At 44.8% G+C, this 26,191-nt stretch overlaps 1 protein-coding gene across 2 annotated transcripts in view; it reads right to left on the bottom strand.

The window, feature by feature from the left end:
• The window catches only part of KCNB1 (potassium voltage-gated channel subfamily B member 1), a 123,397-nt gene that overhangs the window by 6,402 nt on the left and 90,804 nt on the right, over positions 1-26,191 (bottom strand). The gene's annotated exons all lie outside the window — the stretch shown is intronic.

Raw genomic sequence — 26,191 nt, 5'->3', positions numbered from 1 at the left:
CTCTTTTTTTAATGACTCATCTCTAACTTGAAACTCAATGGTTGTGAAATACATGAAAACTTTACCAACCTTTCTAAATCATTTTGAGTTACTCTGCATGCGACTGCCTGGCTATCCTAGCTCCTCATTGCAATGTGAGCAAACTCATCCAGGCAAACCAAACTACACAACGTTTGAGACAGTCAAGGCAGGACAGGTTCAGCCACTGGAGAGCTCATCCATTGTCAGAAACTAGCTTTTTGGCTAAAGAGCACAATGAGAGGAGAAGGGTCTGCTGTGAGCAGCCACTCTAAAAACCCACATAAATCTGATCAGATCCTGGGCCACCAACTCTACACAGAGCTGTAAAACATGACGTGCTAATGTATATATGTCTGTTCTTCCATACCTGCAGACATTAATACTGTGCGTTCCAGTTTTCTCTAATTACATCTTTTAAAGTTATTTTTGGGGAGGTTTTAGAGCTGACAGACAATTTGAGGGTTCTTTTTTTCTACTAGTGAATTCTTTCTCTGGTTTGTTAATTGGGTGGGATTATATCTAGTTTCTTAGGTTACTGCCAAAATACAGCAAGGATTTCAAAATACACGTATATGTGACTAATGTTTTATGTATTTATTTCAGTGTAAGCGGGTCCCTTATGCTTGCTTTTCTCCTGCTTGATAGAAAAGCAGCATGAAATCAATTGCAACGTATGTGCCTGATGACTAGATACACAATATTAAGCAATTAATCAAAAAACATATGACAAGAGTTCTGCATTGTGGATTGCAAATCTGACGCACTCCTTCCCTGCCAATATAACTAGATTCTAGGTTTCCTCACAGTGACCTTACTCAGCCAGCCTCACAATACCAGAATATCCACAGTTACCACTTGGGGCACTGGAGAAACTAATTCTTGCAGGATTTTTCAGCCAAGCCCAGTACAGACATCCTAAGAGCCAGGAAATATCTGAGTATAAACACTACAATGGAACAAGCCTTGCTGCAGTAGGAGAATCATCCCATACAGTTCAGAAACACTGTGGTCTTCTCAAGAAGAGCCTCACCTTTTCTTCAAAGCTGAAAAGCAGAAATGGTCTACAAAGGCTGGAAGCTTCACTTGAATTTAACTCATGTGCCAAGCTTAAGCTATGTTTTAGAAGAAAAGCCCATATATCATCAAAAAATGCAGAGGGTTTCAATTGTGACATTTTGATTTTAGCAAGTGCTTTAAAATCCACTTGCTGTTAGGAAAATATCTCCTTCCAAGTCAATGTAATAAAATCATTTACCTTTTAACTCAATAAAGTGCACTATATAACCTTGATATGTACATGACACTGCAGATGTAGTAAGTTAATCTGAAGATTGAGATTTGACTAGAAACAAAAATTATCTCCATTAAACACTCTGGTTTCATTGTCTAAATTGGATTAAATGGAAGAAGTGAACGGTGTAAATGGCCTGCTATGCAATGCTCTCGTACCGGGAATTCTATAATAGCCTCACTTTGAGTTACTAAATTGTTGCCAGGAAAGATGCTGGGAAGATTCCTTTTCCTTTATAAACAGATTGCATAAAAGAATGTTTGTTGTTAGCTGTGCTGTGTGCCCTCACAGTGCTAGGGAACCTTTCCCCTCCTCCCCACTCCCTTCTTCTTCCGTGAATTCACTGCCGAAATACAACTTGTGCCATGGGGCATTTGCCTTTTTGAGAGACTTCTCAGGTGAATGAACCAAAGCAGCTATGGGAAAGACTTGGGGGTGCAAAAAAGTAAGAAGAACCAACAGATGAAGAGAAGCAGAGTAGGGTGCAGGGAAAAGTGCCTGAACTGATGGTTTCAGACTTGAGAGAATAAAATCTAAGTCAAGTGTGTTATGGTGAAGTGGGGGGAAATTTAGATAACTACTTCTGCATTGTTGTTTGTTTCGAAAGACCATCTCCCAGAGATCAGGTAATGCCCCTCAGAAGCTGGGAACCTTGGTTTCCTTTCCTAGAAGGTTCTTTTAGTGTTTTTGCTGTCATTTCTTTGTTTACCACCCAACATTTCTGAAGGTGTTTGGGATGTTTTCAATGGTAATTTCAATTTTTTTGCTTGGCTTTATCTCTGCCCACTATATGCAGAAGGGCTTATCTGTAGACTTGGATGTACCTCGCGTGTTTTATCTCCTTCACTTTCAGTGTAAATATTAAACACTCCATCTTTATTCAGTAGATGGCATCCAGCCGCAGTAATTGGTGTCAAACCTTCTGTTTCCTTTGATATAGCTTCCTGCTTTGAAGATCAAGGCAATGCCGGATGAACATAAATTTGAAAACTAGGAGATCTGAGGGTAAAATTCGGTTTTGGTTTAGCAGATTTAGCCACGGAGCTGAGCAATAAACAGAAAGAGACATTTATCATTTATCCCGCAAGTTGCAGCAAGATGTCACTTCTGCTTCTAAGATACAGATTTTCCCCCTTATTGGTCTACTGCAATCATAGATCTTCAGGAATCTTGTCAGGCTAAGAAAAACTTCTGAGTGTGAGTTGGCTGTCCTCAGGTATTGAAAGTAAATTTAAGTTGGAAGATGGGAGATGAAATATTTCCAGCAGGGTTTATAGGATCCTTCTCTAAAGGAGATGCTACCTTGTCCTGATAGCATCCACCATCCAGCAAAAAACACCTAAGAGTGTTGTGCCGTTGTGCACAGAAAACTGGATCTAGTTGCTGCTGTCAGGCATTAGCACTGCATTCAGTGGCACAGTGCTCTATCCCAATGTATTTACTGTCTGGGACTTCAGATTATAGAAATCAATGTCTGTTTAATAAGGTTTCCTATCCTGGCCATACTGAAACTCTAGCTTGGCAGCTTTTATGTTAGCCACTGTCAGTAATGAGACAGAAAGATGAAGGAAAGAAATTTATACAACCAAGAATGCCTCTAGAGATGCTCTATGTGGCAGGCAGCCTTTTCGTTTGATTCCTGGCCTGTCCTCCTTCCCTTCCTCTTCCAGGTTTACTTCTTTAACAAGAAAAGCCAATGGGACAAATGTGGACTTGAGTAGGAGCAATCCCCCCACAGTGAACGAGGCTGCAACTGTTAAGGTAAGCAGTCTCTGGAAAAAAGTGCCTGTTGTCCCTGCTCCAGAGCACTGACCCAAAATCTTGCTGCTGCAGCAGCTATTTACTGCTTGAAATGGAAACAAGGGTGGGGAGAGGATTCCCCACGTCTGCCATAGGTCCTACAAAACACATAGCTGAAACAATGGGAAAGCTCGCAGTCTAAAATTTGGAGGCACAAAAGGCTGAAATGACTAGCCTGAGGAGAGGCTACATCAACAATCAAGGCAGGTGAGGGAATCCATGTACTGCTGGTGCCACATCCATGAGAGCTGTTCTCCACTGTCTGTGCATGGGCTTCATTGGAACTAATGACAGGAGCTCCGAGAGAACAAGCCCTACTGGGCACGTATCCACAACAAAGCATCACAGATATCCTCCAGCTGCTGATAAAACTGATAGGTTTTAAGACTAGTTTCACAGCTTTCAGACCATTTCTGCCAACAAAATGCACGGGGCAAGCTGTGTAGTTCCCTTCCCTTCTGTATTTACTCTTACATTTCACCTGGAGCAGCACACCATAAACTGTGAAATTCCCTATCAGGTACTTATCTTCAGTGACTTGCAGAGGGTGTTGGATGATCTCCTAAGGACAGCACTGGCTTGTAGTGCAAGTCTCAGTGTGTATGGGCAGAATTCCAGAGAAAGATTTCTCCTTTACTAAACTGACTGTTCCACAAAGATTTTTATGGAGTTGAATCTCTGGATTGCTGCTGAGGTTCTTTTGTGAAAGCTAAATAAGCCAAGGACAGGCGGGGCGAGGTTTTGAATGAATTTAAAGCAATTGCCTTGAAGTGATTAGCATGATTGTACACACATGATGGTTATTACACATGCAAATGAGACAAGCAAGCTGATTATGTGCGTAAGTGCAGCTAGTCCGTGTGCAACTGCTGCTTCCTGAGGAATCACAGAATCCCAAGGGTTGGAAGGGACCTCAAAAGATCATCTAGTCCAACCCCCCTGCAAGAGCAGGGTAACCTAGAGTACATCACACAGGAACTTGTCCAGGCGGGCCTTGTGGATGTGCCATGGTTGTAAGCCATTAATCCCACCTCCTCCAAAATACCCCCCAAAATGAGGCAGGAAGCCTCTAATGGACACCTTCAGGAGATATCCACTTGCACCAGGCCTGATCCTGCTTGCTGTGTGATGCCGCAGGGATTCATCCTTTGTCTTGGATGCCTATGCTCATCCCTGGAGGGAACAGGGCTCCCATAAAGAAGCCAGTCTGTTCAGAAATTTCCCATCAGTCTGTTGAGCTTCTGGTAGCAGCAGCTTGTGGGCAGCAAAACGGTGTATGCCACCCCCCAGACAGCACAGAGCAGGGTAAGTTTTAGGCAGCAGGAGCTAACATTTAGGTTTGGTGATATTTATTGCCTGATTGTCTGATCTTTGCACTGCTAAAGACCTTAACTAAGGTCAAGGCATAAGACCAGAGACTTTCAAGGCCATTAAAATTGATGAGAATTGGCTGTACAAATCCCATAGATGGCTCTAAAATCCCAGTGTAAGCATCTGAGATCTCTCTGCACATGGCAATGTGCCCTATACTTTTTCTGTCTTCATACTCAGTAATGAAGCTGATATAGCAAGGAGAAGGGGTGGTGCGTGGGAGAGAGTAGGAGGGTGTTTGAATATAGATTCAATATTCTTGGAAATACGATGAGGAAATTGTTATGTAATCAAGAAGTTCAATAATGGTTTTGTCTAATGCGCTTTTTTAGCTCCATCGAGGCCTGCAGAATAAACTTGGCATCAGGAGCAGGTTTCATTCATATGCTCCATTTATCAAGGGATTTTTCCTGCAGTCTCCCTACTTCCCCAAGCAAACAATAGACTTAGAGTCAGACTGTCCAGCTCCATACTGCCATGCCTATGCCAGGCTCTGTCTTCCCAGGTTCTGAGAAATGGAGAGCACAGTGTATTTTGAGCAATATCCCACGTGCTCAACAGTGCAGAACCATATGGAGAGTTCCTTATTCTCCTCCCTGCTTCATTCTGCATGGGAATAACATCTCCTGCTCATGGCAGCTATACATGTCTATGGTATTTATTGATGGGGACTTGTTTTAGGAAACTTCTCTAGAAAATGCCTCTTTATTCATTAACTGAGACTGTTAATGAATAAATAGGCACAGAACATGGTCACTTCTGATGTAACAATTCTGATTGTAGGTCTTGCAGGATGTTATTGCTAAAAAATGCTGAGGCCATAACGAAAGGTAACACTTGTGTCTTGGATCATGACAAGAGGTTGGGGCCAAACTTGGCGATAGGGTTGCAAGGGAAATACATAGAACCTTTAATCTGCTTTTTCATGTGAAAGCAAGTTAAGAGGCAAGTTAAGACCTTGAATGTCCAAACCCCTTAAGTCTCACTGATTCCTATGAAGTAGAAAACAGTGTAAAAGGTTTTACTTAGTCTGGCACTTTACATGCTACTTCTGCATCCTTCCCCCAGGTTGTTCCTCAATTGCATTTGCACCAGATCTGTGCTTTGGAGGGGTAGGACCTTGCACACATCAGGTCACTCACATCACTGTGGTGCCCTCAGTGACTGTGCCCACAGACCGTGAGAATGCAAATTCCTATGCTCTTCTGTAAGTATTACATAGGATAATTACATTAAAACAAAGTCGAGATAAACCCGTTTATATTTTTCTTTGGAAATATACAAGATCTTAATTTTGCCATTGCCTGGAAAAGCCCAGACTGAACAACGGTTAATTATTTTATTTCAGTTATAGCTCTAAGAATTTTATCTGCTGAGAGAGTAAGTCTATTTGGTTTAAAAGGGGATACAATACTTCTGCTGATTATACGTCAAAGCTTCCTTTGCCTACAGGCACTCAAAGAGCTGTAGCTACAACTGCTGCTGACTAAGCTAAAGTGAGAAGAAAAGTAGCCTTCAGGCATGGCTGCCTGTAAATTCCTTAATGCTCCTAAGAACATGTTTAGTTGTTAGAGAGCTATCAAGCCCCATTAAGTGATAAATAGTGTCAGTCTTCCTTCTGAGCAAAGCCCAGATGCAAATAGTGCAATGGAGAAGAAAATGATAAATGGATGAAAATAATTGAACAGGCAAACTTCAAAGCCCTTCACTGCCTTTAGACATTGGTGCAATGATAGTGCTCAAGAGAGGATTGAAAGGGGAGCATCTGTCCCATTGCCACTGCTGGTAGCATGGAGAAAATCAAAGAAGAAAATAAATGCATGGTACATTGAAGTTCAAGTCTCCTATTTTGATTGTGGCCTTGCCTTCTGCCCAGGAAGACTGCAACCCCAGCAAGCAGTGCTACTACAAGTAGGGTTTGTATCCAGCCCCAACAGCACCAGACAGACCCAAACTGTTTGCCTGTCTACCCTGCACATACATGCAAACAGGTCTTATGCCATCTTCAAGCCACGGAACATGTTCTGCTCACACCTTGTACATCAGAAGGTGATATATGCTCCCAAGGAAGGCTCCAGCCACACCAATGCCCATTCTTGCCACCTCCCCACCAGCCTGACCCTCACAAGCACTTCTACCTTCACCCTTCCCAGCCCTCTTGCCTGACCGATTCAACCCACTTGCACATTCCCACCCTTTGTGCCATGCAAAATGCTGGTCTTGGAACACAGAAGCTGGAATGGTAGTGTGGTATTGCACAGCCTGATCTTTCCCTGGAAGACAATTGAAGAGCCAGACCCTAATGGTGAACCCCCCTATACAACACACAGGACATCCCACCTGCTCTTCAACTCCTTGCACTACAGCAAGTCATGAGCCGTTATCCACTCAGGCTCCAGACCACCCACCCAGTCAAAACCTTCCTTCCAGCTTGGTGCTCCCTTTCATGTACATCTCCCATTCCTGCCAGCTCCCTTGTATCCAAGTAGACAATGGTTTGGATTCAGAAAAATTAAAAATGAAGCATTAGTGCCTCAGCCCTCAGCACTGGGAACGGCTCCTCAAGATGCTTTCCTGATTTTACCCTGCACCAGGCAAAGACAATGCTCGTGATCGACTCCCACTGTCCCAAGCAGTCTGCTCAGCCTCAGACACTATTTACAGGGGATGCTGAGCTTGAAGTGATGGTGTTTGCCAGAGCAGTTGTGGGAGGGATTTTTTTTAAGTGGTTAAATTCAATCAGGAATGTGCCAAGATAGCATGAAATCAACCAAATGTAATTAAGTAAAAACTATTAGCTTGATTGCTAAACCAGTCTTCCTCCCATGAATATGCATGAGAATAATTGATACTAATTCTTTTCAAACCTGACGCACATTAGTCCTGCACCTTATAGTGTGGATTGTTTTGGAAGACTGAATCAGTTCCATTTCTGCTTTCTCACCAAAAGATATAGTGAGTTCTTCTGCAGGGAGATTTACCTAGTCACTGATACCATACAGAGCTGCCACAGAGAGAGGAAATTAGAACAGAGCTCAAGTGATGTTTTGGCTGCAAAATTGGTGACCTGTTTAACATTTGTTCCAGAAATGTGTTAGGAGAAGTGGCAAATCCGGTTACCAACATCAGTCACACTAATGACATTATGAAGCCTGCAGGAACAGTAAATCCCTATAGATAAAAAGGCAGTGGCAATATCCTCCACCTATTAAATGTTTGACGCTAGCATGGTCCTGTTGCCCAAGTGTCTGGGCATTTCAGGAGTCTGTTCCTAAGGGCCAGTTTTGGTTATTTGGACTGCAGCATCTTGGCTCCTTCTGTAGGTCATGGGAGACTTCTCCATCAGGTTTTAGAGGGGATTTTTCCATTCATACTCGGAAAAGGGCACAAAATTTAGGCTGAGGCGGTGCCTCACAGACTGGAGGAGGTGTACTCCTTTAGGCAAACAAATCCTCCTGTGCCGTGGCTGCAGCCTTTGCCCAGGGTGCACAGCCCCAGACTTCCATACACTGACAGCCTGATGTAAGAGTACTCCCACAAGGAATTTTAACTGTTAATTGTTTATTCCTTGCAAGTGACCTGCAGAGAAATTGAATATTAGCACCCCTCTTTTTGCAAGAGACAAACGAAGCCTGTGGATGGTGGGAAATGTCCCTGTCGGACCCCTCCAAGCTCTCAGCACCCTCCCTAGTTCTTAGTCCTTTATTCTGCTAAAACCTCTTGTTTTCCTGATCAGCTTCTCTGCTCTCCATCATGCCCACACTTATCTTTGTGTTTGGCAGGCAGACCTTGTATCAGGCAGAAGGGCTTTGATGAAGGGACACATCCACCCTTTCCAAGCCTGGGTTCCCAAGGCTTTTCTCTAACAACAGCAGAGCCCTTGGTAAGGGCTTTGGCACAAAGTGAATGAAGCGTTTTAATCTCAAGCACAGATGGTTCTTCCCTTTGTAAGCACTAAACACTGGATTAGATATCACATATTTAATAAATAGCAACAACTGTATACAAACTGTGTGCAAAAGCAGCGAAAAGCTAATCCTTGGCAATTAATCATTCCCAGTAGTATGAGGCCATAGCAAGTGGTAAGTAGAGACAGGGGATAGCAAATCTGTTTGAACACAAAAAGCATTTCAACAAGAGAGCTTCATCTCAGCTGAGTAAGAAACAATTGTGATGCACTGTAGTTATAAATACAGAGAATGAAACTGAAGTGTGGAGGAAGTACAGTTGGTTATTTGTTGGGGCTTGGGAAAGGGGTTGTGTGTTTTGGTTTTGTTTTTCTTTTTTATCATAGAATAGTTAGGGTTGGGAAGGACTTTAAGACCATTTTTAAACTCTATTGAGCTTGGAAAACAGATCTAACTCTTTGAAGTGTCAGCTGGCAGTCTGGGAACACTCAATCCCATGCTTACCGACTTCTGGACATTGACACAACAGTAAGCCTTTCCAAACCACATGAAATAAACACCTACTCTGGATAGCCCTTGGCTTTCTGATAGCTTCTAAATCTCTTATGATAGCCTTTCCTATGCTATTGCATGCTCCCAGCAGACACTGTACAGGCAGGGCAGCAACCAGATACACATCACAGTGCAGTCCCTTCCTTCTCTCTCCCTCTCCTCAACACAGACCTTAGAGATCACCCCACTTCTGTCAGCAGCAGAGACTCGTTTTTGCTGCTGTAGCACCTGAGAACTACATTTACAACAAGAAACTTACTTTTTCTTCACTATGGCTTTAGCAATGTTCATGGGACTGCAGAAAACCAGCACTGAACAGACAGAAGGAAGAAATAAAGGAGAAAAACGAAAGCTAAAGCCACTCAGGCCATTTTGATAGAAAGCGGAGCTGGGTTTGCGCTGCTTCTTTTGGGTTTGGGGTTTTTTTTGGTTGTTTTACTAGGTTTTTTTGCCCTTAACTCTAATAAAAGTTACCTGAAACTGTTTGTAAAATGCAGCTGTGTTGCCTTTTAGTGAATGGTTATTGAAGAGAGGGGAGGAGGCAAGGTTTCCTGTAAATGGCAGCTGAGCAGTGCCACATTGTACTGTAATCCCCTTACAGAATGGCAAAGACCAGCATTGAAGATTAAGGGAAATGACACTTTACTGGCTTTCAGTGCATTTTTCAGTTGCCTTTTTGTTAAATTTGGGTTTTCTGTGTTAATATAGGATGAGACCACGCTATAGACTGACTGGCAGAAATTAATCTTGTCACAAATGTACGTCTTTGAAAGGCTGAGCCTTCCTGAGCTCTTAATTTGAGCTGATTTGACTGTCTCATTATCATAGCAGCAGATTTTGGAATAGCAAAGTTGAACCTTACTTGAACTTGTTGGCTAAATTAGCACTGTTTTTCTTTCTCCTCCCCACCTCCATCCATGAATAATAATACCCAGTATCAGCTTTTTTTTATCCTACCGAGGCCTCCTAGTAACTGTTTGCTAAACAAACACATGCTAACATGGCGCGTTGGGGAGAAGCATGTAAAAGAGCCTGAGTTTTGTTTGCCAAAGATAGAACTTGTCATTCCAGGGAAATGTGAGGTTTTGATGTCCTGGGAAACTTGGGCTCAGGGTCCCGTTATCTCGCCCATCAAACAGGCTGTGAGCACAGCAGCTTTGGGGTTTGCAAAACACATACTGTGCATGGACTGGAGCCAGGGCACTTCTCTTTTGTGTTTCTGTTCTGAAATCTCACTGCAGTTCAGCTGAACAGTCCTTGTCTGGGCACACTGTTTTCCTCTTGGAGCATGGCTTGCCTTGACTCATCCTGCTGTGGTTCCCAAGTCACTGTAGGGAAGCAGCTCTAGTGTTGTTTTGATGTTTCAATTAAGGCTCTTCTTGGCCACTAGAGCACAACCTGTCCCTCTAAACACACATGGGCAGTGGCACATCTGAGTCCTGAGTGCCATAGTCCACACAGTGAAGGCATCCATCCCTTCCACCTGCAGTAACTTCCTTTGGCAACAGAGAGCAGGTCTGCAGAGGCCATGCCCTGGGAAGAGACTGTGCAATCCAGTGCAAGGTCAGACCAAAGCCACCCTGTGGGTTCCTTTAGCTGCTGGATAAAGCTCTGTCTTCGATCAGCTTGCATTATCCCTAACAAGCTCTGGCAGATGCTTCAGCTCTCTGCTTTTCCATCAAGACAAACTGGTAAGACCCACCATCCCGAGGGCAGCGTTTAACCCTTTCCATTGGGAATGGAGACACAGAAGAAGCCTGGCACAGGGAGAAACCCACTGCTGAGTGGGAAAAACAAATCCAGCCTAAATTGGGATCCATTTAAAGAAGGCAAAATACTAAGGAAAAAAAAAACCCACAGCACACCTCAGCATGGCTGGGAAATAAGTTTATAGGAATTGTCAAGGGATCTAGGAATAACCTAGATTCAATGGCTGCAATCTGGCACAGATGTGAATGAGAGTCCCTAGCAGCTGAGGGCATTACGTGGAATGAGCTGGCAATTCCCAAGGCAGTCCTGAACGGCCAGGCTCATCAGAGGAGCTAATATTGGCTTATTGTTTTCTTTTCTTTCTCTGAGAGGAAAGTTTATCCTAAGAGAAGCAATACCAGAGCTATGTGTCCCAATTAACCTGCTGCAGGTAGGGTCAGTCTGCTCCTTCCTGCATCCCCATCAGAGAGCACAAAGCATGACTGTTCCTATGGCCACTATCCCCTGGAAAGAGAGAGGAAGGAAAAGAGGTGCTGATCTATTTAAGAGATAGCTCTGCTTTATGGTGCTGCCCTTCCTGCAGCCTGGCCGGATGGTCTTTTTGCTTTTTCTCTCTCTCGTTTCTCCGGCGATTGATTGCTCACTGCCAGGAGGTATTATTGGCTTCAAAAGTTTAATTTTCTGGTTCCTGAACTGCTCATCTCCTGGCTCATTGCTGCTGCTGAAGGTCAGATCCAAGTCCCACTGACATTAGGCCATTTTGGGTTTGACCTTGAGAGCTTCCTTTGCTCATCCCATCACATGAAAAACCCCTTTGATCATTTCAGACACACATTTCTTAAAAGAACATGAACAATTCCAATTGCAAGAGATGACATTATTTCAGTGAGAGCAAGAAAAAAGCTGGAACCAAAGTGTTCCTGGCCAGGTTTAAAGAATGCTGCAGCCTGGTGGTATTCCTGCTTGCTGCAGAGCTGGGGGACTGCAGCAGGACCCTGGCATCCTGCACACCCCAAAAACTTGCTTCATTTCTGTAAACCAACAGCAACTGCACTCTGGTCCCAGCTTTTGCTGTGGGTGAATTCATGAGTTGCAGTTGTATGATCTGCATGAAAACTGCAGTCTGTTGCTGAAAGGTTTCCACCTGGACTGGAAATTCCCAAACTATATTTGAGTGAGCGGCCACTGAAAGCACAAGGCAAAAGAAAGGACGTGGTGAATCCTGAGGTTCCAAACTGTGCTGTTCAACTTCCCCCTGCCCGGCTGGGTAACCACAGAGAACATGCAGTGGTAAAAATGCCTTACAGAAAACAAATGTTTTCTTAATTTAACACCTCGTACATTGCTCCCTGCAATATTCCAGAGAATCAGCTTGTTCTCTGCAGGGTTTTCCTAGCAAGCTCTTAAAAGATTCAAACCTTTGATGTGAGATTTCCACTGTCTTCTGGGCAGAAACACCTTTATCAGATTGCTTCAGATTTATGAGTAGTTGGTGGACTTGTTTAGGAAATGGTTACTTAGAGCAGGAGATCAGCAGGGCAAGGAGCAGACACTTTACCTGGGAAGGCAGGGAGCTGGGGTGAATAAGCTGGATGTGGAGGTGCTACTACTGTGGCTAAGCTTGACTGAAGATGCGTGTCTTTGGGTTTGTCAGTGCGTTAACTCATTTCCTCTAAGGCTTTGCACCCTTGCAGAAGGAATAAATAATGCTGTGTTCTGGATGGTCTCATCTTGTGCCACTGCGAATGTGCCAGTGCAAGCTCCCACCCAGAAGCCATTAACAAGAGACCCCAGCAAGCCAGGCTTTGGCTGACCATATCTGTGGCCCATGGAAAGTGTAGGTGAGGTACACAGTCTTTGAGCAGCTGGACATAAACAGCAGCATCCACAGTTTAGGACCAGAGGTTACAGGTGCCAGCTCAGGGAGCACACTGAGCAGGATGTAAAGCGAGGAGAGAGGCTGCTCACCCATGGGACACAGCCAGGGACAGGCTGTGAGGTGATGCTCTGGGGAAGGGCTGAACAAGTCAGAATTGTTCTTATTTATGGACTTTTTCTATGAAGCTTTTGAAAATCTTCGCTTATGGAACATTCCTTTTAAAGGCAGAAAATAACAATGGTTCAGGGGTAAAGAGGTCAAAAGGAAAAGTCTTGACAAAAATAAAGTCAAAATATAATGGAAACGTGAAAATGGTGAAAAAGCAGCTTTGTTTCGTACTCTTCTATAGTGCAGGCAGCTTCCATGCATTTTACAGTGTGCATGTGGTGAGTCCCCACTCGTCATCTCTTTATCTACATGTACTGTGACAGGTGAGAGTCAGTTACAGGATCCTGCTTCTGACCTAATGGCAGAAATCCCTTGCTTCAGTAGGGCACTATTTCACCAAGGGTCTTTCCTTCCATTCTAGTTGCTACAATACAGTACAGGATAGAGGGATGAAGTCTTTTTCTTATCAAAAAGGATGCAAACTCTGGGTCCTGCACCTGCTACCCTTGTGGGGCAATTGCTGCCTGCCTAGTCATACTCTTGCCACCAGCACCATGAAGGGAGGCTTGAAAGCTTAAATTCATTTGAGTTCTGGCTTTGGGCAAGTTGGATGCCAAACCAGACAAAAACCGGGGCATTCTGGATGAAACTCTGGTCCTGGAAATGTGAAAAGTTACTCAGGCTGTATTAAAGCCACACTGAAGAGATGACACTATTGGAAATCAAAAGAAGAGTTGTGAATACTTTACCAGTGGGACAGGAGGGGAAGGGATGGCTCCTATTTACAGATGCCTTGATCAAATCCAGCCCCTTCTACACCTCTAGATTTTGCTCTATAATCCAGTTAAACCACTAAGCTGACAAAGACCCCACTTACCAAAGGGAGAGACAATGAAGATACAAAGGAAGAAAATTGGCTGGCATTGAAGCCATGCATCTGGATTATTTCACTGCTCCGTGGGGGAGCACTGAGATGCCAACAGTTTACCTTTTGAATCTCTCAAATAAAACAACTCTTGAAAATTGCTAAAATATTATCAACACAAACAGCAACACAGCAGCAGCGTCTCTTTGCCAAAGTGACGGCAAAAGCTGCATCTCTCCTTGCTGCCAGCAGCAACATCTGATGGCCATGCTGAGAGGGTTTTACTCCATGCACAACTGGGTGCAGGATGTGGGACCCCTCTCCCTTGCACCATCACACTGCCATCGGTGGGAGACTGTCAGCCTGGCTCATACACTAAGAGTGTGACTATTGCAGTCTGAACAAAACTCGCTTAAACAGAGGGTCTTCGAAGACTGCAATACGTGATGCAATGGACCTCCACCTCTTAGCTCTGTCTGCTGCAAAACCTCCCCTCTCTACAGCAAAACACGATTCTCAAAGAAATGAGCTTAAAACTAGTGTGGGACCATGCTCAGTTCCTATGAAAGGCAGCCTGGAGTCTGTCACTTCCAAGACCTCTCCCTCCAGCTTTGGCTACTCAGAGGAACCCAGGTTGGATGTTCTATTCCCCCTCCCAAGTTGCTGTTTGCAGAAAACAATTGTAGCCAATGTCCCTCTATATAAAGATGGTGGAAAACATGGAAGGTATGCAAGATTTGAAGGGAGCTATATGGTTACTCAAAGAAAAATAACAACTATAAATTAAAGAAATATAAAAATATATATTAAATAAAATTCTGTTGAAGAAAAACCATAACAAATCACCAGCTCTGCATTTGCAGTGTCTGCTGCTTGGAAATCAGGCTCCAGCTGATGTTATTTTGGGGTACTGAAGCCAGACTCTTGCTGTCACCATCTCAATGTTCTTGGCTTAGTTGCTGTGTCTTTATTTTATTATTCTGAAGAAAATAAGTCAATCAGTGTTCTTTCTCTGGCAGAGGAGCAGTTGTATGAGAACCAAATTGACGGACTCCGGCTCAATGCTCAAGTCCCTTCCTCCTGCTACAATCAGGTGCAATGTCACCAGAATTTCCTTCCCAAAACACAGGGGGGTTATGGGCTCTAAGGGTGTATCCCTGCATTAAGCACCTGTGCTGAGCTCCAGGCTTGTGGCCAAATGGGTTGCACAGCCTGGATGTGAGGTTGGGGCCAGGAGAAAAGGGTGCACTCAAGCGGGTGTCTGTGCGTACATGCCAGCTGACTCTGGTCTACCTCATCCCTGCCTTTGCAAGGACCTGGACTTCAAGCAAAAAACCCACCCCTTATTATATAGCTCAATTTAAAATCCTCCATAAGGGTCATTCTGTGCATGTGCATGGTGTTAGTGAGCCTTTCCCCTGCCTCCACACAGCAGGGCACTGCTGCTGTGCATGCACAGATGTGCTTGGTGTAAATAGACCCCAACAGCAGATGTGACTATCCGCTATAGCCCAGGCTATGAACCAACCCGGCTTCAGTAAGCTGTTCTTAAGATCACCTGGAAATAGTCCGATAGGGAGCCAGGCAGATCTCCTCCCTCCAAAATGCTTTCTTTTAAGAGTTTATTAGTTGCCTGCTGTTACAGTAAAGGCTGGTGCTGTTACAGGCCCTTGCCTCCAAGTGCTCCTTAATTGCCCCCTGAAAACCCTACACCCAACAGGTACCCAGATAATTTACCAGCCAGGTTTTGATGCCTGTATTTAAAAGGGTGACCTTAGTCTGAGAAAGCATTTTTGGGGGGCCAATCTGTAATTTGAAATGGCTTAAACATGTTTTTAAGTAACCCTGTAAAATAATGTGCTGCCAAGCAAGAGCTTTGGGTTAAATTATACCCCCACGAAAATCACAGCGTGTAAAGGCGGCTGCTGGAAGTTGACAGAACCTTAATTACGGCAGCCTCAGTGGGCGATATAGCAGCAGTACTATCAAGCCTCTGAAAACCTGTGCTTTAAGGCCACCGGTTAATCCTCTGTGTGTTGCGCACATCCTGCTCTGGAGCTGTGCTGCCAGCACAGGTCATGAGCCTTCAGCCATGTTTTCAAGGGAAACAGCTCCAGAAAAGCCAAGCTAGGGCAGGTTTCTGGGCTTTTTCTTTTCCTAGTTCAGGCTGCTCCAAACAATAAACACAGCAACTGCTCTGCACAGTGTTTCTAGACACAAAGCCACTGCTCCGCTGCGTTGCTTTGCAACAGCAGCACTGTAAAACACACGTTCCTTGTGCTGCTCTATGCTGACATCCCCAGCTTGCGACTTAAAAGTCAACATATTCCCCCTACTCAGCCCTCTCCCACATCATCTTCTATGGAGCCAGGAGTACCAAAACACTAAACCTTGTTGCTAATGGCCTAAGCAAATGATTTAATCACAGTGATGTAAAAGGAGTGAGGAGCCTGCAGGATGGAAAAAAATGCTTCATAGATAGTAAGACTAATGAGGTAATGTGTAAACCCAGGCATTTTCTAACAGATGGGATGTGGCAGAGCTGACATGTATATTGAAAGGGACATAAAAACATAGACAAAACAATAGCCAGGGTTGGCCATAGCTTGATTTATGCAGTGGAAACATTTTTTCCTCTGAAGGCAAAGGCAAGAAGCACAGAAGGCTCTGTGCTTGGCAGTACAGTCACAGCATTGCAGCATTGCGTCTGGAGACGCAAAACGCCTGGACCCCAAGCACACTCAGATTCTGCGGCTGTGGTGTGAGGCTGTCTAGTGAGCACTCATGCAACAAGTTTCCTAGGGCTCTGCAGGATTATCCAGCATTGCTGTGCCTGCAAGGAAAGGGGAGCCAATTTGTTAGGCATCTCAGTGTGGGAGAGTGCGGGTGCTGTCATTGAGGCAGCAGGCTTGATGCACAGCAACCCGCCTGCATTGCTTGTGCTGGCCACTGCTTGCAAGGTAGTTGCGAAGGCAAACTCAGCTGCTCTGCAAAATGAAGATGTGGCATCCATACAAAGCAGAAGGTGCCACTAATTCACACCTTCAGCTGCTACAGGGTAACACCTGTATGCAGAGAAGCTCCCAGTTCGCACCATGGTAGCGTTCAGGTAGCACAGAGATGCGGGTGCTCAGTGGTAACTATGACCATTGTGGTACCTCACCAGTCCCCAGAGGCTGGGATGAGCTATCTTCTTCCCAAGCCAGGCTGGGCGCTGCTTGCTGAGAGCGCCAAGTGACACAGCTCCTGGGGCTGCCAAACATATGGTGTGCTCCACGTGTGAGCACTGTAAGTGCTTCTCAAAAACACCAGCTGCTCAAGGTGAGAGCGTGTTGGGGAGAGGACAGCCCAGGGACATGAGCATGTGTGCCCAGTTTCACTATGGGATGGCTATAAGGGAACCCTGTGTTTTTGTCTAACTGCTTTTACTGGAGAAACCTCTTGGAAATTCCTGATGTTACATGCAGAAAAGCATGAAGCAAAAAAACTGAGTCATCTGTTTCAAACTGTCATAGCAGCTTCCCCTGTCAATCTGTGTGACCCACTCAATTCCCATCCATTTTATCCATTTTGGGGGAGTTGTGAAAAATAAATAAAATCATTCCAGCTGATTGGTTATAACATATGCTCAAGCTGCAGTTTTATTTGGCCAAATTCTGCTATGGCTGTACCAGAGCTTGGGCTTTATATAATCCAGGCAGTAACACCAGACACAATCAGAGAACTTGGTCTGACTGCATTGCTGCTGTGCCCTGAACATATTTACCACAGTTCAATGCTCTGAAGTAGCTTAGTTAGGGCTAAAAGAAAAATAAGAATTTACTTATTAATGTCATTTTCCATTGAGATAGTGTGTGAAACCCATCTATCATGCTAAATCTACAAGTTCCAAGCCGCATACACACAGTATATTAAGGGATTTGGAAAGATTAAGAATAGCTCCTAAATGTCTGTGTGTATATTAGCAGTGATTGTTTTATCTATGAATTACCTGCTGCTGTGCAGAAAAGGCACAGATAAGGAAACCAGGCTGAATCAGCCATGCTGGGAACAGCATTAGTGGGATTCTTTGCTCACAGAGCTCTGCCTCTGCTTCTCAGGGCGATGTGGAAGTATCGCAGAGGGGTGCTGCTCTCAGAGCCAGGGGAGCCCGAGCAGTACCTGCTGCCCCTAAACCAGCTGGCATTGCTACTTATGCTCAGCAGGTGCCTCTCACTGATTACCTCTACATTTAAAAATGCATGAAAAGTACAGCATTAAAATGCTCTAGTGACTACAGCCAGTGAGAAGAGACCTCTTGCTTACAGTGTGCCTTACTAACGGTGCCTGCTGGCACATCTCATTCAGTTTGGTGCTGCCAGGGTGTTTTGGTGCAGGGGAAAATTCTTCTCCATTTGCATCAGCTCCTGAGCAGTATGGGTGGCTAGACCATGACATTGGGCTGCAGAGCCATGGGAGGCACTTGGTGTGAAGAGCCCATCTTGAATGTGGGCTTCCCAAGTGGTAGCTCTCTTAAGAGCAATTGGAACAGCCTGAGTGAGAGCTCAAGACTGGGAACTTTTAAAAATCCACCTTGTTTTCAGGGCAGCTTGCCCTCCAAGGGCCATGGATAACTACCAGGGTTTGTAGCTGTTCCCAGTTAGTGTCAAAGCATCAGACTCAGCCTGGCTTGGCTCCCAAAGCACCAGCAGGGCTCTGGCTCTGACAGACCCAGAAGTCTTGTCTCTGCTCCTAATAAAACATGCTGATGAATTAGCCATTCACACATGAACACAACCATGGTTTTGCCCTGTGACTTGCTGAATCCCATCATTCTCACAGGGAGGCGGACACCCATCTCTCGGTAGTGCCATGTGAGCCCAAGCTTACCTGGCTGAAGGTACCTGGATTTTAGTCCCAGGATTAGTATCAGGGGTAATGCTTACAAGGAAAGACCCTTCTATGGCACAGCAAATACATGATTTGTGCTGTTAGTGGCAAACCTCAGTGTGCCTGGCATGGCAAAACGCGTGCTATGCCAAAGCAGTTACCTGGGCAAGCCTACGTAAGGAAGGATACCTTTCCCCCAACACTCATAGCGTGCGTAACTGTGCCATTTATAAAAAGCATCCTCTGAAAGGATTTTCCTACTGGGTAAAGGCCCATTATGAGGACTTCCTGGCTTATGTGGCTGTATTTAGCAGTGGTAATGCTATTATGCTTATCCTAAACTGTCCTCCAACGAATAGTGAAATGAACTTTACAGAACACCAGAAGCTTAATTAAGCCTCCTAGACTGCTGTGAACAGCACAATTCTGCTTGTTTGTAGCTGCACAGTCGTGTTATCATAGAGAACACAAGCAGCACACCTGTACCATACACACACCAAAGGCTTCTTCCCTGCCTTCATTGTTCTTAGTGAATACAAGGCAAATTCTTTGTAGGAACAGTAGTCCTACTCATTCTCTATCACTGAGAGCCCAAAGCCACGACCACATACACATGGCAATAACTCTGCTCTTGCAAATAGCTGTGCTGAGGCTGAAGATTAGTTCTGTGCTCTTCCATATTTACACTGCATATCTGTGAGGACAAATACAACCAGTACTGATCAGCCAGGCCCTGAGCCTGCCCTTTCTGAAGGAGCTTTTGCAAGTCTCTAAAGAAGCAATATCACACCTACTGCTAGTGAAAAACAGCAGCCCCAGTGCCTCTGTAGACAGTTTTTGCTGAACATCAGCTTGAACCTTCAGAGCGTGCACACAGATTGGAGAGCTGTCAGGCTGTGCTGAGGGTGTCAAGGCAGATTTGAGTGGCCTAGCCATTCGGTGTCAGCTGCATAAGGCTGGGTGACAGCATTCATGTTCCTCCCCTAACACCTTTTCACACTATTCACACTTGACAGTCTTTGAATTGCTCCAGAAAAAGCTGAATGTCAGCAGAGCTCCTGGGCAGAAACCAGAGGGATGAACAGGAGTGCACAAGCTGCAGCTGGAAAGGGCTGTATGGGTGATTATCCTGAAATCTCAATAGAGATAACGAATATTTTAAATATTGCTTTAAAAAACACAATGCAATTCACATCCTGCAAACAGCATATTCCGACTGCCACACGGTCTGTGCAATGCATGCCCTGTCCTGGACAGGACAAAACCTGACCTGCAGATGTCACAGCATATTTGCAGCATTGCAAGAGGTGCTGGTATCACCCAGTACGTAGCCAGCATGGCTAAACTGTTACCCATCACTAAACATGGATTCCTGTGACCTTTTTAGACTGTCCTTGTGTTTTTTTTTCCTAATGGCGGCTGCCTCTGAGGCTTAGCTTTAGAAATCAGTGTCTTCAAATGCTTGATTTTTTTGGTGTAACAGACTGAGATAGGCTAAATATTTTGTGTTTTTGTCTTGCCCAGCTGGTAACCCAGATATTATTAGTGAAGCACAACTGGGTCATGTGAATTATATTAGCATCTGCGCTAGCTGCTTTATTTACAGCACTGTAGCTGTCAAAAGTTGTAGGTAGCTTAAAAAGAATATGGCTTATTCATGTTGACACCAGCAGTAAAATAGCTAGATGAAGGAAGGCTGGCTCCTCAGGACAAAGAGGCCAGGCAGGGCCTGCAGCATACAAAAGGCCAAGGGGGGCAAATGCCCAGTGAATGGTCTGATCAGTGCATGGTGAGGGGGAAGCTCATCCTAACTTTTGTTGCCAGCAAAAGTCTTGGCTGGCAACCATAGCCTAACAATGTCCACCAGTTTTCTGTATTGCCTCAAATAAGAGTGTTGTTGAAATAATAGAGGACGGAAGGACCCTGATTTTCCAAGGATCCCTGCTTCAGGCAAGCCCCACCAGCACCATTCTGGCTACTGCTGGATGCAAACATGAAATGTATCCATCCTTACAGCTAAGCAGCAGGGATGGAAGTCAATACTGATAATTAAAAAGGAAATTCTCACATTTCCTAAGCTATCTTCATATATTCTGTGTGAAGATTGGTGATGCTTCAAGATGTAGACCTGGCAGGTCTTCACCAAGGTTCAAGGTGAACCATTTCTTGATGGCTGGTCCATGGCTCTGGGTGCTGCAAACTTCACCACATGGTGCTGCTGTCACATCAGGACTAAGGAACCCAAACCCTGTATCTCCCAGCTCCTGCTGTGGTGTGCACCCACAGTGGGACATGGGGAAACTGCCCTGCAGCCCCCAAGACACCCGCCACCACTGATGTCTTGCCTGTGAGCTCAGGTCCTCCCCTAGCATCCCACTGTGCTTCAGGAGGGCTGTACAAGGCCTGGGGCTGGATTTCAGGCATCAGGTAGAAGAGGTTAATTTTTAAAAACTCTGATCATGGTTTCAATATAATTAAGGAATTAATTAACTTCCCAGCTCAGTAATTATGGAAGCTTCAGCTGTGTGAATCAGTGCCTCTTTCAATAGGTGTCTGTGGGCCTCACAGTGGTCAGTGGGAATTCCCTACAGGTCCTGTTTGGAGTGGATGGAGGCAGGCTGAGGGGTTGGAGTTTGAAGGGGGACTGGTGTGTGTGCAGTCAGACTGGCATGAACCTGAGCACACAGCATTTGGGAACACTATTATTATTATTATTATTATTATTATAACTAAAGTCCAGAAGATGACATGAAGTTAGGGTCAATCACACCTCTCTCCACTGATGTCTGCAGCTGAAAGCTCTCTGATATGTAGGCACTCAGTCATATCTCTGTGAATGGATTTAAGAGCCAGGGCTTTGCCTCCACTTTAAAGCCTACCTCTGTGAGAAACTGCACCTGCCAGCTAGTGCGTCTCCTGCTGGTTTCATTCCTGGGAGGTGGCCACTACCTTCTCAAGTGGATGCCATGTCCCTGCTGCCTTCTGCTCCCTTTCCACAATCCTGCGTTACCAAGACCCAACTATCCTGTAAATAAAACCAGTGCTGGCATTTAACTTTATAGGAATTGAGGTAATGCAAATTTCTGATTAATAGAAATGTCAGCAAGGTGTTATTTAAGTAATTGCTGGCAGGGTGCTTTTTACTGGCAGAATCCTTAGGAATGCTTTTTCTTATCACCAGAAATTGTATCAATTTATTTTTCCAGACTGCTCAAAAAACCTTGAACAAATTAAACTAGAAAACAGTTTCAGAAACCAACTTTACTGGGCAACAACACTGTTAAATCCCTGGGTGCTTAAAACTTGGATTCAAAAGCAGCATAAAGCAGGAGAGCTTCAACTGCACTGGCACAGACATTCCAGACAGGAAAGGAGCTTGGGTCAAGCTCTGCTTGTGCCTCACAGAGTTGCCTTTTACTTGGGTTCAGGCAAGGGATGGTAAGAGCTACCAGGACAGGGTAATACTGCAGCAAATATCTCCCTGGATTCCCTTAACTCTCGCAGCTGGAAGTCTTATCATTTCATTGCATGGCTCAGATAGATCAGCAACCTGAACCAGGAATGGAATCACCTGCTGAAGAGACCAGTTATCAGTGAGCCGACTAAAGCAGAAACCACATCCTCCCACACAGGCAGGAGAAATTATTATAATCCTTTTATATTCCTGCCTCAGTTGTTATAATAGATAAAACCTTAAGATGTTCTATCACATCTTAAGACAAAGACAACATCTGTTATTTGGAGTTGAGCTAGTAGAAGCAGAGCTCCAAGAATCAGGTGTTTCTGGAGCCAGAGTTACTGTTCTCTGTTGGATTTTGATAGTACTGGCTGCTGAGTTTCTCTTTGCCTTCAGGAAACACAAGTGGCCATCTGGAAGCTTCACCAACACACCAAAACAGCAGCTATAATTGTGCCTATTAAACAAGAGAGTAAATCTCTCCCTGAGAAAGCAAAACTCTCCCTTGGACTGAGCACATGAATGTGACCCTGGACCCATGGCAAGTTTGACCTCCCAGTTGCCAGCAGTACAATGATGAGAAGCATGGCTGAAGCACAAACTGTAGGATAAGACAGACAAGCCCTGCTGCACTCAGCTTTGCTGGGTATTGTCTGGCCCATGCACTGATCTTATTCCTCAAGCTGTCAGCTTCAGTATAAATATTCTCAGACTACAAAAAACAGCAAAAGAGGGTGGCTTTCTCCAAGTGCATTTAACACAGCAAAATCCTGCCAGTCCTTGGGATTATACCAGTCTACTTATACTGAGAATAGGCAGAGAAGAGGCAGAAGGAGTCAGATCTTTCCCCCTGCTTGCCCCAGCAGTACAAGAACAGCACAGCATACTCTGCATTTGACATAGGAAACCATGCTAGCCCCAACCAGGTGGTGCCTGCTCCACCATCTCTCTAATTCTTGCTCAGATATTCCCAAACCTAGCTCCAAAAGAGCCCAACGCACACATCCTGTGGCAGGAATTTTTCCCTAGAGGCTCTGAGCACCACGACACTCTTTGCATACAACCAAGTTTAATTAAGCTTGAGAATACGTTATACCCTTAAATCTGTGTGAGTTTTCATCTTTTGCCTGATCAATCAGCTTGATTGCTCTGAACTTGCCCAGGTCAGAAATATAACAGCTATATTTGTGACAATATAATCATTTATCTGAACAGAAATATTCTGGGAACAAGAGCTGGGTTCCTATGGTCTGGTTAAAAAAACATCTGCATGTTTTTGCATATTCAGAATGTTCTCTTTCAGTGACGTTAATGAAAAACTCTCTTTTGAGCTCATAAATGCCTTAAGGAAGAAATTCTTTACTGTAAGGGTGCTGAGGTACTGGAATGGGTTGCCCAGGGAGGTTGTGAATGCTCCATCCCTGGCAGTGTTCAAGACCAGGTTGGTCAAAGCCTTGGATGATATGGTTTAGTGTCAGGTGTCCCTGCCCATGGCAGCGGGGTTGGAACTGGATGATCTTAAGGTCCTTTCCAACCCTAACTATTCTATGATTCTATGATTCTTTCCCTTGTTTGGTTAATTAATTTTAAATAAATTAAGAATGTTTTGAAATATTCTGGTCTGAAATTACTGCAATAAAATTTCTTGCACATTCAGGCCCAAAATGTAGGGTTTAAAGTATTAACAATTATTTTAAACAAAAATAACTATTTCCTGTACCTCCCCACTTTATCACCTGTGCCTTAAGGAGATATGGCCCTATCTCTGCTTAGACGTTCTTTGCAGCTCCTGGGATGACACCCAATGCGTATCAGCTTTTCTTACTGTATTTGCTGATTAAAACTGACATTTTTTACAAGCAGCCTTTACAAGATGCAGGAATTTCTATGGAATTTTCAAGTTTCACCCAAATTAGCATCTCTCTCATCAAACTCATGAGCCTTATACCCAGCTGTGTGACACAGCACTGTGACAGACCTGCTGGGTTCATGCTAGAGCTCCACACTCACCCCTGCTGTAGCATTCCCATGGAGGCCCGATGCCCTGGTCAGCCTGTGTCTCCTTTTTACATCAGTAATGGGAAAAGGCAAGACTTTTTTTCCCTTAATCAGCTGCAGGCTCCATAGGTGTTCCCCCATCCGTCATTTCCAGCAGTAATCACAGCATCACCCTCTCCTTGCCTTGCACTGTATCTAGGCAATTCCCAACCAGGCCTGTATAGCTTTGCTCTTTGATCTCCAAGTGAAGCCAGGAATAATTATGAAATGGTGCTTTTTCTTTGGCTGGCAGGTTTAACAACCCTCTGGCTGGCTCTTTGGACGCCATCCTGCCTGCTGCCAGTCATACTTTGTAAAGGCAAATCCCTAAGTACTACCTCACCTTGTCTAAAAACCTCACAGAGGGCTTTTTAGGGGATGATTTGTTGTCATTGCCGTTGCCAGCAAAGCCCTTTGAGCTGACTCTTTCACAGATGACTATAAAAACAGTCTTTGAGTTACCACCTTCATCTCCTATGGTGGTACCAACCCCAGCCACGGCCCCAGGAAAGGTGAGAGCAGTGATCCGACAGTTAGAATAACTTGTGTTGTTTATACAAATGCATCAGTGTAAGACACCTTGTATATGACTTGCTCCTTTTCATCTTTCCAGGAATCCCACCCTAGCTCCCATCCTAGCTCCTCGCCTCCCCCCCCCCCCCCCCCCCCCCCCAATTCTCTTCACATCAAACTGAATTGCTTTGAACAAGAAAGGCTTCTAAAGACTGAGAGGTGATGCTTTCCCTCTGACAGGCACTTGCAAATCCCTCCTAATGATTGCACAGACACTTCTCCCAGCATTAAAAACTTCCAGGAGTACAAAGTAAATTAATTTGGAAGACCTGGGAATACCATCAAATGCTGCTGCTGATTTGGGGAGCTGTTTTGTTGCTCTCTACATTGCTGTTGTGGGATCAAGATGTCAGTCTGGGGGCTGCTCTCCTTATCCCAATGTCCCTGGGAAGGGAAGTGCAAGGAGAACAGAAAATATATGAAGAACTGGTGGAAAAAAGAGTTGCTCTGGCTGTTTATTTTTGATAGAGAGCTCTGAGCATCTGCTGGCTTTCGTTTTGCTAACTGTACTTTTTAATGTCGGCAAGGATGCCTGGAACCGGGAATGTACTGTATATATAATTATAAATCAAAATATAATATAATAAGTAAAGCACTGAAAAATACCACTCTCTAACTGCATATGCCATCTACCTAATAGTTCCAGGTTGTGAGTAACCACTTGAATTAAAGAGGTGCAGCGGGGTGGCATAGGGCCAGCTCTGCAAAGGTAGCAATGCCTACCTTGGCACCTATCTCTTGTTGAAGTTCCCAGATCTGACCTTAACCCCTCCAGGGACCCTGAGCTCAGCAGTGTCCTACCTGGCTGCCCGCACAGAGACCTCTTTGCTGGGCTGTACATCGCCTGCATTATATAGGCAAAGAGTTAAATGCCTGAGAAATGGGATCACAGACCTGCCTAGTGATGAGCCTAAAAGGAGCATAAGAAATCCTGGGCCTGGGCAGAGCTAAACATCACCGTAAAAGGCAGATGGGAACTTGCAGAAGATGGACACCTACACCAGAGCAGTCCTTTCCCTAGGAAAAAAAGGATTAAAAGAAGGTGTTGCCATACCCTGAAGGTTGGAGGGCGTATTTGGAACTAGAGGAGCCAGACCAAGCTCTAATCCCTGCTCTTCCAGGCTGGAGCAAGCCTTGCCATGAGGAAAACGACCTGACAGCACTGCTGAGCTTTAGTCCCTGGGGCATGGGAGGCTGCGAGGGTGGCTCTTCAGAAAAAGCCTGTGTAAGTGGGGTTTTTAAAGTGACCACTTAAGGCACTAGAGACTGGAAAAAAAGTGAGAGGAACAAGGGTACTGATACAAGAGGTTTCTGCTTTTAATGCCCTGAACACAAGATCGAATTTGCATGAAGATAATTAAAGGGTCTTTCACGTGTACAGAAGCAAATGTTACCCATGTGCAGTAAAGCACTCCCCTAACACATCTGGACACACACACACATGCTTGCACAATGAGCTGTGATGCCCAAGCAAAGCCACCAACCAAGGGCTAGACCTTCTCTGAGACCCCATGTGCCTGATGCTTCTGCTCCTCATGCTTATGAACTTACAAAAACCAGCAGTGCAAAATAATTTAGTGCTGTTTTGCTGTGAGATGTCAAGATCCCATAATAATAACTCATGATGACTTCACAGCAACCTTAAGCCAGACAGTTTCCATCCTGCTGTCAAGGCCATGTGTCCTTGGCTTTGAACTGCTTTGTCCCCACTGGAATTCAGCCACCTCTGCACTGGGACACACTGGGATTT

Source organism: Melopsittacus undulatus, chromosome 10 (assembly GCF_012275295.1).
Source record: "Melopsittacus undulatus isolate bMelUnd1 chromosome 10, bMelUnd1.mat.Z, whole genome shotgun sequence".
NCBI lineage: Eukaryota > Metazoa > Chordata > Aves > Psittaciformes > Psittaculidae > Melopsittacus > Melopsittacus undulatus.
This window is presented reverse-complemented; position numbering and strand designations above follow the sequence as displayed.